Source organism: Macrotis lagotis, chromosome X (assembly GCF_037893015.1).
Source record: "Macrotis lagotis isolate mMagLag1 chromosome X, bilby.v1.9.chrom.fasta, whole genome shotgun sequence".
NCBI classification, from domain to species: Eukaryota; Metazoa; Chordata; class Mammalia; order Peramelemorphia; family Peramelidae; genus Macrotis; species Macrotis lagotis.
The window spans coordinates 393,806,142-393,822,061 of record NC_133666.1 but is presented as its reverse complement, the minus strand read 5'-3'; the positions used below and the strand labels follow the sequence as shown (position 1 = coordinate 393,822,061).

The 15,920-nt window shown below is 37.1% G+C and overlaps 1 pseudogene; it reads right to left on the bottom strand.

Annotated features, from left to right (window-relative positions):
- Positions 1 to 11,333: 11,333 nt before the first annotated feature.
- Positions 11,334 to 15,391, bottom strand: LOC141501435 (large ribosomal subunit protein eL30-like; annotated as a pseudogene).
- Positions 15,392 to 15,920: the final 529 nt, after the last annotated feature.

Sequence of the window (15,920 nt, the reverse complement as noted above, 5' to 3'; positions counted from 1 at the left end):
TTAATTAACTAGAATGGAAAAGAAGAGTCAAAGATATCCACCGGGGTTGCAAAATTGGAGATCAAGGAAGATAGTGTTTCCTTGCTAGACTGGATAAATATAATCAGTTTCTGACATGTTCCAGGATCAGGCTTTATGGCAGACTTTCCTAATGATCCAATGTACTGTAAGCTACTGGAAATGCAGATGAAGATGGTGATACTGGTTCTGTGGAAAGCTTATATGGAACTTATATGCGCTCTGGGAATAAATGAGTGTAAAGAGCAAAGAGAAGAGCACTAAGGGAACTCTGAAGGATTTCCAGGGAGTTAAGGAGGAGGAGGCTGGATGGATGGAAGAGAAGGAAGATAACTTTAATCTTAGAAAAGAATATGTTAGAAATTGAGATATGAATCATTGCCAACCTTAAACTTTATTATACTTTATCATGAATAATTTCAAGTAGGTTATAAAGTGAGTTTGATGAATTTTCCAAAATCTCTTAATGAAGAGATGGTTCAGTAGTAAACAATGAAATATTAGTTGAACTACATACACTAGGCAAAAAATAAGGCTGATGCCAAAAGAAACATGCAACCAAAAAAACAATAAAATGAAGGCATTATGCTGTTTTAAAAGCCACCTCAACACAAGCTTTTTGCTACCAGTGTAGAATTAATTATCTATGAAATCCAAATTACATCCTTCGATTCAAATAACTGTATGTTAAAAGGAAAAAAATTATGAAGTCACATTAAAGTATTTTAAGGGATAGTAAATCAAAATAAGACGAGTTACAAATTAAAACTCAGCAGTCATTAAATTATCTTCAAAACCTCCAAAAATACTTTCCCTCCTTTACTAACTTCTTTGGATTAGCGAGGCAAAAATTTACCTCCACCCACTCTTTGCAAATGTGCCATTAAAATTCTGAATATTTAGGGATCCCGGGTATCGACTGGTGGTAGTGGGGGGATGGGAAAGGAAGGTAAAACATCTTAAAGTTTCCCAAGATTATAAATCCTGAAAAACACTCTCTAGGTAGAAGGGTAGCAAGGAAAAATTTGTAGGAGACAAAAATAGAAGCTTTGTTACTACCATGTTAAATTGGATATATATATATATATTATATATCCATATATGTATGTCTACATATATAAATTTTTCATAATTTAAAATTACATTAAGACTTTTGGGACATGCTACATACATATTTATGTATGTGCTTATATACACAAATATATTGTACTCAAATTGTACATAAGAGAAATTCATAGTTTCTTTTAATACTTAGCATTTATAGTAACACTTTAAGGCTTGCAAAAACGTTTATATATTTATTTTTCCAATAAATCATATGCAAATTCTTGTTCTTTTTTGTAAAGTGAATGTTTGTGTTTGTTGAAATTCACAAATAGAAAATTTTTTAAAATTTAAAAAGAGACTACACTAAGCCATCTAAAATGTGTAAGAAAAAGGAAGTTTGAGTTAAATCTATGGAACATAGTCTAATGACGTTGGACAAGAGACTTAATCTCTCTGTGCCCAAAGATTGTAAATGATTGATCTGAATCTGGAAAAGGCTTTCCATAACCAAGGAATGCTCTGCACTGGAGCTTTGCCGTCCCTACCCTCACCCACTCCTTCTCCCAGGTTCCACCCCCAATAATTTGCAAGGCATCTTCCTGGGAGTCGGGCAGGGTGGGGTATGCAGGGGAGTTGGGGCAGAGGAATAGGATTCCGTTTGTGTCCTTGAGAAACTTTCAATTACTGATAACAATATATGAAAGCAAGTAGTTTCTTGCATGTAAACCATCACAAAGAAGCTTCATTTACTACAGAAAAGAGAGCAATTCACCTTAACAAGGTGCTAATAAGTTGAAGGGAACTGGTTAAGCTAATTAAGCTTTCACCTGGCCCTGGGGGAAGTTTGACTGGACTAGCCTCTCTCTTCTTTCCAGTTAGAGACTTCCAAACTGGCAGTCTGGGCATCCTATTGGCCCTAGGGCAGAAAATGAAGGAGGGAGGTAGATAAAGAAGGAAGGAAAGCCTCTGCATTTTTTTTTTTTTTTTTTTGGTCTACATCGGAATTGTCTGCACTCTAAATCCTTCTGGGTTTGTGGGGGAAATAGTTTTACTGAACTTTTTTTTTTTTGATGTTGTTAATTCTCTAAATTACCTTGACCTCATCAAGCCTAGAGTGATCATAAAACTAGTTCCCAATAGGCTGTAGCTTCGTGTAAAATTACCTTGTTTATCTAAGGATGGGATCTCCCTCTTGCTCCGAATACTTCCTCCCAATCTACAGTCGGGAACTAGAAGACAGGCTTGCTTTTGTTTCCTTGTCTGGCGATCCACTTGGCACCTCTAATCCCTTTCTGGCCACTCTCTAGGAAAAGTAACCCAGTATCTCTGGATCCCAAATTCAAAACCCTAAATTCTCAGAGAGGGAATCTGACTTTCCATAAAATCTCTACCATTGATAGGTAACAAATGAACATACTCCAGAATTATAAAATGCTAATTTTTTTTCATCCTGTTAATAAGAAAGACAGCTTGCTATTTCCACCTCCACAGCATGCAGGCAATTTGAACTTTCCAGTTTTAGAAAGTGAAGGAAACACTCTGGTGACGTGTACACGTCCATCAAAGGATTAGGTGTCATGAAAGACAAAGAGCATTTAGAAAATCAAGAAAGGACTAATGGGGAAAAAAACCTGACCTCAAATGATTAGATCTGAAATCTATGGCTAAGTGGATGAATGCACTAGCAAGCTCATTGAGTGTACTCATTGAGTGTTTTTTTTTTTGTTTTTTGTAAATAAAACCAAAGACCTGAAGAGATGCTAGAAAATTTGAAGAAGCAGTTGTGGTATAATATACATATTCTGTCCTGTAGCTTTCCAAACCTTAAAAAAAAAAAAAGACAATAATGTCTGATAAATCTAATGTTGAACTTCAGTGACAGGATAGGATATAAATCTGAAAATGTTTTCTGTAATTATAATGGAAATTAAATGAATTAAGCCCCTGAGAACTACCCAAGCCTCTGGACTTCCTCAGATTCCTAAATGAGGCAGTCCCTAAAGCAATGGTTTTTAATCTGGGATCCATGAATGCCTAACAGAATATGTGAAGTAGACAAGGAGGTCCAGAAACTTGGATGGAGAGAAAAAACATAGCTTTACTTTCACTAGCATATAATTGAAATTTAGTGTTTTTTTCAATATATAAAATCATTCTGAGAAGGGTTTTGGATTGGATTAAACTGAATTGAACTAGTTTGGACTGGACAGAACTAGATATGAGCAATTTAACATCTAGGCCTGTTGGAAAGTAACAGAAAAGATCTATAACCTTTAACATCAAATTTACACCTCATAATACACCATAGTTTGGTTCTAGGATCTTAGAAACACCGTAATAATTGTTCATTAAGTACAGCAACATCTTATGTGAGGTACCATAAGTAATACCCGCATTTATGCATACTGTAGAGTTTTTCAAAGCATATATATATATATATATGTATATATATGCTGCCTTTTATTGTTACAATAATCCTGTGAGATTGTATTATCATTCCATCTTCCAAATGAGGAAACAGAGGCTTAAAGTGATTAAATGACTTGCCCAGTTCAAGAAGCTGACAGATATAGGACTAGAATCTTAATCTTTAATCATCTTATCACTTTTTATTTCCACTACACCATACTAAATTTCTGTCCCCTTTCTCCTCTTTACTCTTCCTTCCTTCCTTCCTTCCTTCCTTCCTTCCTTCCTTCCTTCCTTTTTCTTCCTTCTTTCCTTCCTTCATTTGTTTGTTTCCTCCTTTTTCTTTCTTCCTCTTCCTCTTTCTCTCTTTCCTCTCCCTTTTTTCCTTTCCTTTCCTTTTTTTTTTTTAAAGGGAGATTGTGATTTTACTGGTGTGAATAATTGCCAGTTAAGGAATTCCCTCTATCAATAGAAGTCAACACCTTTTTTTCCTGCAACTTAGTCTTCAGTCTTGGGGCAATCTGTTTGCCCAAGGGCATAAATCAGTAAATGTCAGGGGTGAGGCAGGAGAATCAGGGAACTATGGAATAGTAAATAGTCCTGGAGTCAGCAAGATGAAGATTCAAATTCTGCTCCAAAACATTAGCTGTGTGACCAAGAGCAAGTTACTTGACTTCTCTGAGCTTCAATTACCTCATCTGTAAAAAAGGGGGTTGGATTTAATGGTCTCTAAAGTGCCTTCCTAGTCTAGATTTATGTCCTCATGACTCTGAGACCAGAACTCTATTACGTCTAGAATTAGTCTCCTAGTGTCTCCGAATGTAATTCTCTTATAAGTAGCTGTGGCACCTCCACTTTCCATTTGGTATCTGTGAATATTCATTTAACACACAGTCTTCAAAAGCCTTGACTGTGAAATATAAAAAACTTTCTGGATGGTCCCTGAAAAATAGATTTCTTTTCTATGCAAGAGAGAAAACAAATTCTTTTTCTAGTTAAAATTTCTATGCAAAGTATGTAGGAGGCAGGTCTCAAAGTGAACTGTTCATATTTGCTTTTCTCTTAGTTTCTACTTTCATTTCAAAATACTTATTTCTAAGGAGAATGCTGCAGGCAAAAGCCACTGAACTAACTTATCCTGAATATATGCTCTCCAGCATTGTGAACAAATAATCCAGATGGGGAGAAACATTTTGGACAAATAGTACAGTACAATTGGAAACTACTTGTCTTTTTTTTCTTAACAACTTCTAAAGAGTATGTTTTTCTTGTTCATTTTCCATGCAAGAAATGACATTTAACACCCCCCCCATCTACTTTAGAGGAGTGTTATAAGGAACACATTAGAGTCGAGTTAGCAGAGATAAAGCAATATTTTTCCTCCAAAAGTTTACTAATCAAGGAGATAATATTTTTAGAGCAAAGAACTGTGTAGTTAACTTCCATATGTTTGCAAATGAAGGTCATGTTCATTTGATGATAAAAATCCCAAAATATCAAATCATCTTTTGGGAGGGACCTAAATATTAAACCTAAAAAAATTAAATTTTGGAGAAGTAACTGGGGATTCAGTATCAGACTAACTGAATTTGGTCTTTAGCTTTACCATTTAACTAACTGTAATCATGAAGAAGTCACTCACTATTTTGGGACCTCAATGTCTACCTGTAAAATGGGAATAATAAAATTCATGGAATAATCCACTAAGTGGAAGCCAAGAACACTTAGGATCAAGTCCAGAAGTCCAACCTCTGACACATCTGTGATCCTTGGCAAGTCACTTAACCTCTTTAGTACTCCAGGCAACTTCTTAAAGCTCTTAAATTCCAGATATCAATTACCATCAGTAGAGGAAGTTTCCTCATTTGGGACTTCTCCACATTTATGAAATGAAATTATAGGTTCAGATACTATGGTTACTCCCATCAGGAACAAAACAGGATTACTTCTGAGAAATGTAAAAAAGTAAGGAAAATGCTTTATAACTGTTAAACATAGAAATATGAATCAATTTTTTTTATTATCAGTAGCTTTCCAATCCCCCACCCCCACCCCTGCCCCATCTTTGATGACTGTTAAATAAGCCAATGGAATTCTCCTGGGCCATATACTCATCCTACTCTTGTAAATTTTCCATTTGTGGATCATTTGTAGAAAAGGAGAATCTATAAATATCATTCACATTTATTGCATTACTCTTCTCTCATATCAACTTTTAAGAAGATTATAACAAATTATATTAACTTTGAATCTCTTGTTGCCTTTGGAGGTTAAACTCTATTCTATCAAGCCTTGATCCTTAACCTTCCAAACCTGGATAGATTATCCTGGTTCTCCCCTCCCCAAACTGTAAATTGTCTCTGTAGCTTTGAGCTATATCTAGACCTGGGCACCAGCCAGACTTCATTTCATTCTCAGTTATCTCTCCACAAGTCACTATGTCACTGAGGCATGCCCAGCACTCCCAGTTCTTTCCAGTTCTGGAACTATAACCAAATAACTCTGCTATTGCTCCTTGAAAATGTATATCAATCAATTCTGCTTTGGTTCCACTCACCATCCTTTTCAAGGAAGGGAGCAGTTAGCAGGTGAAGTGGATAACCACACCAGGACAGGAGGACCTGTGTTCAAATCCAGTTTCAGACACTTAATAGCTGTATGACCCTGGATAAGTCACTTTGATAGCCAGCAGCAACAGGAAGTAGTATAATTTATCAAGACAAAATATCCCTCCAGGGCCATCGCTATCTTATCTGGGTTGTTCTCCCTCTATTAGAATATAAATTCTGAGGGAAAGAACTCACTTTTTTCTATGAATTAATTTGTGTCTGTACCTTCATGTTTCCTGTTCAATTTCCTTTGAGTATAGCAGAAAGTGCCTTCAAGAGAACTGAGACCATTATGGTGTAAGGATGGAGTTGAAACCACCCTACTTTAGCTGTGACTCCTTTACTAGGAAAGAACACTTTTTGATCGAATCAAACAATCAGAAGGAAATGTGTGAACAATCCTTGAATCAACCCAAATCATTGTGTGAGAGACTGTATCAAGCTCTAAGCAATTTGTATCAAAAGGAACAAGCTATCTCAGAGGTAATTCTGAGTGTCTGAATTTGTGAGGTTAGAGTAGATTCAGAATTTCAGAAAGTCCCAAGGAAAGATCAACTCTTCCTGCAACTTTCTCTCTATCCTTCTCAACAGAGTTGTCAAACTTGCCACCAGCAGGCTCCTTAGGCAGCTAACACTGAATCTGATCAAACTTTAATTGAAAAATATTTAACAAAATAAATAAATAAAAATGAAATGTAATTAATGTTAATTTGTGGTTTTCTAAGTCAATGTGTTGCCCAGAGCAATCTGTAACTATTTGAGTTTGACACTGTTGCTCCAGAACCATCGTCTTGGATGTTGTCCACATTAGACTCTAAGATTCTTGAGTTTGTCACCTCTGCTCAAAGAACACCCCAGAGGTGTGATGTTACTCTCAAATAGAAAACAGTCCAGCAGCGGATAGAATGCCAGCCCTGGAGTCAGGAAGATTTGTCTTCCTGAGTTCCAATGTGACCTCAGACACTTACTAGCTGTGGGACCCTGGGCAAGTCACTTAGCCTCATTTATCTCAGTTTCTTTAGCTTTGAAATAAACTTGAGAAGAAAATGGCAAACCAATCCCATATCTTTCCCAGGGAAACCCCAAATGGGATCATGAAAAGTCAAACACAACTGAACAGCAACAAATCTTGTATTACATTTTAATTTACTTTATTAATAATTTCCCAATTACATTTTAGTCTGGGAAGGAGGCACTTGACTTTGAGCTGGACCAGTCTGCTCTAGTTGCTTCTTTATCCAGACACTGTAATATAATTTGTTGTTTCATTACCCATTGATTTTGCTTCTGCTTCAGAGGTTAACAGAGGTGAATATAAATGTAAAGTCAGGCAAAGAATCCAATGAGTACCTAGGGATTAGGGGTTCTGTGATGGTGACTGAACTCAGAATTTTCATTTTAAGATAAATCAAAGATGTAAGAAATAAGTTGAAGAAGAAGAGACACAGTGGACCATCATATTGACTTAAAACGAGGTAATTGTCATGGTAGAGTATTACAAAAGAAGTAATCACTGGAAGGGATCTTAGAAGTCATTAATTTGTTAATCTCTTCATTTTATAGAGAAAGAAACTTGGGTCTAGATTTTCAGGGTTATTAAATGATTTTCCTTTAGTCACAAAAAATGTGATTTCTTGACTTGTGTATGAATTGGAAATGGAGAAATTTTGATTGGGGTAGATAAGTTCACTTCCTATACTTTCCAGGGATGTGACATTGATAATGAGATTGAGACGCATTGCCAGAGCCAGATCAGTGGTTAGGAGGCTCTGAAAGAAAGTATGGGAGAGGGGCGGCTAGGTGGCGCAGTGGATAAAGCACTGGCCCTGGAGTCAGGAGTACCTGAGTTCAGATCCAGCCTCAGACACTTGGTAATTACCTAGCTGTGTGGCCTTGGGCAAGCCACTTAACTCCATTTGCCTTGCAAAAACCTTAAAAAAAAGTATGGGAGAGAAGAGGTAGAGACCAATGACCAAACAAGGTCTCCAGAGCCGTTTTGCTGACCTCATTGCTGTATGCCTGTGAAGCCTGGACAGACTACTAGTGCCATGCCAGGAAAACCAAATCACTTCCATTTGAACTATCTTAGGAAGATTTTGAACATCTTCTGGCAGGATGAGGTACTGGACATGAGGTCCCTTCTCAAGCTCAACTGCCAAGTATTCAAATCTGTTGCCAAGAGCATATTTCCAATGGGCTGGCCATATAGTTCAAATGCCAAGACTATGTTTGCTTAAAAGGCTACTTTACAGAGAAAACTGGTGCTCACATGGTGACCAGAAGTGATACAAGGATCCCCTCTGAAGAACCTTGGAATTAATTGTGAGACATGGGAAAGACTGTCACAATACTGTCCATGATGGGTGTCCAGAAAGCACTTGCACAGCAGCTCAAAAGAAATGTGAAATGTGCAAATTTAGATGTGCAAATGTTGCATAGACTATTTGTTCCTGACCTTTGACAGAACATTCTGAGTTTGTATTGGTTTGATCAGTCATTATATGAATATGAAAAAGTATTTATCTGTTTATCCTTCTCAGCACCTAGCATAGGGTTACTCTATGTTAAACTATCTCAAATAACAGGGTTTGGTCATAAAATATTGGGTTGACATCCTCAGGTAATGTGTGTGTGTGTGTGTGTGTGTGTGTGTGTGTGTGTGTGTGTATACACACACATACTTTTAAGGTTTGCAAGGCACATTACATGCATTACCAACATGAATGAATTACCAGACTGTGATATGGGAAGGACAAAAGTCTTTTGAACCTGCAGTCTTTTTACATCTTACTCCCTTCTACATGCTCCGCTTCCAGTGACAATGACCTTTAATAGCAAACTCTGTTTCCCAACTTGATGAATTTTCAAAATGACTATCTGTCTTCCTTAAAGTCTCACCTACAAGAAGAAGCTTTTCTCCCACTCTCTTCCCTCCTAAGTGATCTCCAATTTATCCTATATGCATCTTGTTTGTAGATAGTTACTTTGCTTCTTGTTAGTTTGTGAGATATTTGAGAGGCAGCACTGTTTTTTTGCCTTTTTTAAAATTTCCAGTGCTTGGCACTTTGTAGGTACTTAATCACAAATGCTTATTACTGACTTGATGACTCCTCTAGGCAGCAATGCCAAGAGAAGAGTGTGATGGGAAAGGATAGAGATTAAATGCAATTTTCTCAGCATAGTATCACTGAGTTCTGTTTCCATTTGAAGTATAATCTTGGGAATATTTTTCTGCATTTCCCTAGTGGTTATGTTTCCTCATATGATGAAGAACCAGAAAAGACATCGAAAAGTAACAATCTGATGGATAAGAAGAGACCCAGGAGAAAATAAGAGTCTCAAAAATTTAGAGGGCAGAATAACAGGGAGGAGAAAGTGGCAACCAGGGAGGAAAAATCAATCAGCAGTGTCAGTCAGGAGAAATCAATCAACAATGCCAAAGGCTGCATATAGTGAAGGAGAATGAAGATTGAGAAAAGGTCCTGGCTCCTTACCAAGGCTCCTCTACCTGCATTAATGGATCTCATTCCATCCTGTCTTTTGCAACAGAAGAGACCTCTCTGTCATTCCATTTTCTCCCTTATCTTCAATCTCTCCCTCTTTAAGGGTTGCTTCCCTGCTGCCTACTAACAAAATCATTTCTTTCTCATTCTCAAAAAAAGTTCTCACTTGATCCTTTCCTGCTCAGGATCATATTATTATCTCTTCTGTTCTTTGTGGCTAAACTCTTTCAGGCCATCTACAATAGGTGCCTGCACTTTTTCTCCTCTCACTCTCCGTTTTATCCCACCATAATCTGACTTCTGACCTCATCATTCCACCAAAACTGATCATTACAAAAATTACCAATAATCTCTTAATTGTCAAATTCAAAGGCCTTTTCTTAATTCTCATTCTCCTTGACTTCTTTGCAGCCTTTGACACTGTTGATCACTTTTTCCTCCTTGAAATTCTCTTTTCTCTAAGTTTTGAGATACTACTCTTTTCTGAATCTCCTCAGATTCCTTCTCTGTGTCTTTTGCTGGATCCTCATTCAGCAGTGCCCTTTAACCATAGAACCCCCAGGGTCCTGCCATGAGCACTATTCTCTTTTCCCCTCTATATAACTTTACTTGGTGTTTTCATCACCTTCCATGAATTTAATTACTATCTCTATGGTGAGGATTCTCAGATCTACCTATCCTGCCCTGACTTCTCTCCTGATCGCCAATTTTCAGCTTTTTTCCAGATATCTCAAAACTGAATTCCTGTAGACATCTTAGACTCAACATAACCAAAAATGAAACTCATTATCCTCCCCCTAAACCATTGCCACCTCCTAGCTAACTTCCTTATTACCTTCAAGGGCAATACCATCTATCCTCTAGGCTCTCAAGTCAAGTCCAGTCAATTTCCTCTTTGCATTATCTCTCCAATATTCGTCCTTCTTTAACCTCCAAGCTGCAATCAGTCTGGTACAGGCCCCTCTCCTCTAATGGATTGTTAATCTGCTAGTGTATTTGCCTGCCTCAAATCTCTTTCCACTTCAGTATATCCTCCATTTAGCCATCAATATGATTTTCCTGAAGCATAGGTCCAATCATGTAAAGTCTCTTCAGTGATGCAAATCACAATCCTATTGTGTTTACCCATTCTGTCCTCCTAAAGTTTAAAAACATGCTGGAGGGCAGTTAGGTAGTACAGTAGATAGAGCACTGGCCCTGGAGTCAGAAGGACCTGAATTCAAATTCGACCTTAGACACTTATTACCTAGCTCCATGATCTGGTGTAAATCACTTAACCCCATTGCCTTGCAAAAACTAAAAAAAAAAAACAAACAAAAAACCCATGCTGGAGGCTGTCCTCATGAATGACATCATCAGGGTAACAGCATGGCTTTCTATCTGTCCATATGTAATTTCCTCTCTCCCAGCATGTGATTAACCCATCTTTTTTCCCTTTTATTTAGTTCTTTGATGTCTTTAATTAACATTTGCCTTTGGAGTTCCTCATTGGTTATATGTTACAGTTTGCTTACACTAACCATGTGCCTTTAAAAAAAATACAGGGGCACCTAAGTGGTGCAGTGGCTAGGGCACTAGCCCTGGAGACAGGAGGACCTGAGTTCAAATCCAGCCTCAGACACTTAATAGTTACCTAGCTGTGTGACCTTGGGCAAGTCACTTAACCCCATTGCCTTGCAAAAATATCCCCCCAACCCCCCCAACAGTTTATCAAATAATACTTTTGTACAGTTTACTTTTCACAGGCCTATTCTGGCATGCTTCTAATGATATAAGAATCACCTGGATCAATCATACAATGTACATACTCTAGTACTTCCACACACTATGACCAATTCAATGTTGTTACCCCTGTAGTTCTTATATGCCAGTTTTGGCCAACATAGCATGATATTCAAAACTTGACAGTTGTTGACTAAGATGGCCAATTCAACTTTGCCTTGTCTGATCCTTTTCAGGATCTGTGTATAACCTAGCATGTATTTGCCCCTTTTCATGACCAACTGAACCCTTGAGTTCATGGACTCCAGTGATTTTTTTCATCTTCTTTGCAGCCTCCATCTTCCTTCCTGCAGTGCAGGAGGACCTTCAGCCAGAGACCTGCCACCAAGATGGCCAGGAAGCCATGTGCCTCTTGATGATCCTCTGTGATACTTATTTTACTTCCATGGCGATAGTTTTATTTTATATTTCATTGTCATATACCAACACATGGAGAAAGCTGATATTGAAAAGATGACCCTTAACTTCATGGGAAAACTTAACCTTAGTTAAAAAAAAAACAACTTTGCAATTTCCAGAAGGCAACTCAGTCCATTTTTTTTTCCTTCAGAAATCCAGCCCATTTCTCTCCTCCATGTCAACTCTGGGACACGCTTGTTGTTCATTTGTACTTTCTGTCCCAAGTTTACATACTGGGGAACAAGCTTTGGAAATTCTTCATTCAAATTCATGTTGAGGGGCAGCTAGGTGGCGCAGTGGGAAAAGCACCGGCCCAGGAGTACCTGGGTTCAAATCCAGTCTCAGACACTTAATAATTCCTTAGCTGTGTGGCCTTGGGCAAGCCACTTAACCCCATTTGCCTAGCAAAAACCTAAAAAAAAAAAATGCAAATTCATGTTGAAATTTGGGCAATAGACATTCATTGTCCAAATGAATTTTCCTTTGTGAGTGGGACAAACCAAACTCTTTTGAATGATTATAGATCTCTTCCAAGGAGGTTCTGCAATATTCTGGGGCTTTATTCAATCAGCACGGTGCAAAAAGGAAAATCTGAAGGACCTCACCATTCCCAAGCAACACTTATTCAACTTGGATTCTTTGGATTTCGTCCACTGCAGTTTCCCATAAAGAATTATTTTGTTCTCCTGAATCATTTACTTTTTTGTAGTCAACTAACAGTAAGCAAAATGAGATGTCATTTTCCCTATGCCTATCAACCAATTGTGAAATGATATAGATTTGGTGAATATTCTTTACGAAAACCTGTTTGTTCCCTACTCATATCCTAATTAATAATGTCTTTCAGTTGATAAAGAAACACTCATAAAGATTTTGTAAAGATGAAAGATTGCCTTTGGTATCTTCACCTCTTTCATATACCTTTTATAGTTGTCCCTCCTAGGGCAGCTAAGTGGCATAATGGACAGAGCAATGACCTTGGTTCAGTAAGTCAGGAGTTAGAATTCAGCTTCAGACGCTTGCCACTTACTAGCTGTATGACCCTGGGCAAGTCACTTCATCTCCAGTTGTCTTGATTCATATCAGGCACTGGACCCAGATGACTCTGGAGGAATGAGGCTGGTGACTTAGCACAGCCCCCCCCCCCCCCCCCCCCCCCCCCCCCCCGCCCAATCCAATTCATGTGCTTGTCAGGGCATCACCTCCCTAATGTCATGATCTTCTTTGAAAATGAAGAACAAAATATTATTATTATAGTTGTTCCTAAATTCCCTCATATTGTATCTTCTCCAGCACAGATGGAATTTTAGGAAAATTCCTAAACACCTCCTTTATCATCACTTTGTAATTGCTCAGGTTGGGCCTTTAGTGACAACATCTGCTGAAGTAAGATGAGTAACTCCTTCCTTTACAGATACTTGACTGTTTCCCCCAGTTTTGTTCTCTTTAGTATCATTTCTGCCTCCACTATAATCATATCAGACTTGTGATGATAGTTATAGTTTCGCAAATATTTTCCCATTTTTTCTTTATCCATTTGTCGTCCTTGTTCCATTTTCATTCTTAAATGCTGTTAGAATGACTTTGCTTAATTGGACATCTTGTCAAGCTTTCTTTAAACTAGGTTTACTCTCTATATTCTTTTTTTCTTAGATGGTATGGCTAATGATTGTCCATCAAAATCTTTCTTTATAAGATTTTGCAAATGAGTCTATATTCTATCTTGGTGTTGCCTTTGGTAATTATTTCTCTATTTGGCAAGAAAGTCAGATATCTGTTGATAAAAATGCTTTTGTTCTCACTATGGTGTCACTTAGGTTACTTTGTTAAACTTCAGGATAAAACTATTATAGTTGTCATTGATTTTATTTTTATTTTCCATTCTCCATTTTCACTTGTAACTACTTGTTTAAATATTTTAGGGTTGTTTCATTTATATACATGTCTTTTTCTCATTATTATTATTTGTTCCCTGTTTCTTACTGATTCTAATCTTAGCTCTGATAATTCACTGGTCCAATTGTACATAAATATTTGACAATGGAATAATTCTCAGACTAATTAATGTTTTTTTGTTTGTTAAAATAGCTATTTCACAAAGACATTATTCATTGCTCATTATGTTCAGGATCTACCAATTACCTTCATGATGAAAATTATTTTTTTTTATTCTGGTATGATTTTTATTGTTTAAGAAATTGAAGGTGGGTGTGTTTGCAACACTTTTCAATTGCTTATTCATTCATTCATTTTATTATTGCTTAGATGTAAAGATAGTTTTCAACATTAATTTTTTCCCTTTAAAGATTTTATTTTGAGTTTTACAATTTTTCCCCCAATCTTACTTCCCTCCCCCCACCCCTCATGGAAGGCAATTTGTCAGTCTTTACATTGTTTCCCTGTTATACACTGATCCAAATTGAGTGTGATGAGAGAGAAATCATTAAGGAAGAAACATAAAAGTATAAGAGATAACAAGATCAGACAATAAGATATCAGGGTTTTGTTTTGCTTTTTCTAAATTAAAGGAAATAGTGCTTGGACTTTGTTCAAACTCCACAGTTCTTTCTCTGGATACAGATGGTATTCTCCATTGCTGAGAGCTCCAAATTGTCCCTGATTGTTGCACTGATGGAATGAGTGAGTCCATCACAGTTGATCATCGCCCCTATGTTGCTATTAGGGTGTACAGTATTTTTCTAGTTCTGCTCATTTCACTCAGCATCAGTTCATGCAAATCCTTCCAGGCTTCCCTGAATTCCTGTCCCTCCTGGTTTCTAATAGAACAATAGTGTTCCATGGCATACATATACCACAGTTTGCTAAGCCATTCTGCAATTGAAGGACATTTACTTGATTTCTAATTTTTTGCCACCACAAACAGGGCTGCTATGAATATTTTTGTACAAGTGATGTTTTTACCCTTTTTCATATGATGAAAATTATAAAGAAGCTTCTTGTAAATTTCCAGTCTACATACCTTGGTTCTCTCTCATTCATTTTTACCAGACCATATATTTTTCTGTACCCTCACCTTTTCATTTGCCACCAAATATTATTCAGAATGTATATTAATTTAATTTGGATGGTTCCAGCATGTTTCTTAGAATTTTATTACTACTCCATCTCCAACTCCTAGAATTGTTGCATAAGTCATGATTATTTTCTTGATAAGCATTTTGAAAATGCTTATCAATAGTGTTGCAAGATATGATGATGATCATATATCTTGTGAAATGATACTTTTTGTTATTTTAGACATATAATCTGCCAACTTCTTTCCAGGGAGTAGCTGTGAGCTATCCTTCTATTTAGGGCCATTAGGTGGTACATTTGATAGCATGTCAGCCCTGGAGTCTGAAGGACTAGCTGTATGACCCTGGTCAAGTCACTTAATCCTATTTACCTCAATTTCTTATCCATAAAATGAGCTGGAGAAGGAAATAGAAAACCACTCTAATATCTTGCTAAAGAAACCTCAACTAGGGAAGAGTCAGGAAAATGAGCATATATATTTCCATTTAGCTGAAATTTTCCTAATTATTCTGGTTCCATTTACAACAATAATGCCAAGATTGACATGGTTCAACCTGGCCATTGGATATCTCACAGAGTACTAACCATCAAAATGCAGCTTATTGATAGTCTGAAAATGATAATTATTTTTACATTATTTTTAGATTTTTTTTTTACAAGGCAAATGGGGTTAAGTGGCTTGCCCAAGGCCACACAGCTAGGTAATTATTAAGTGTCTGAGGCCAGTTTTGAATTCAGGTACTCCTGACTCCAGGGCTGGTGCTCTATCCACTTAACCACTGCCGCTGAAAATGATAATTCTTAGCACCTAGATCTCCTCTCTTATTACTCTGCCCCATAATTGCAGAAGTGGATGGGATAGCACAGGATTGAAGTCTACTTTAGCAAACTAGGTGATACAATGGATAGAATACTGGGCCAGGAACACTTGAGTTCAAATTTTTCCTCAGACACTTAATAGTTATATGATCCTGAATAAGTCACTAAACTTCCATTTGCCTAAATTTTCTTGATTGTAAAATGGGAATAATAATATTTTGCCTAATTATTAGGGATATTGTAAAGTTCAAATGAGATAGTTTTGAAATACCAAGCATGGTGCTTGATACACAGTGAG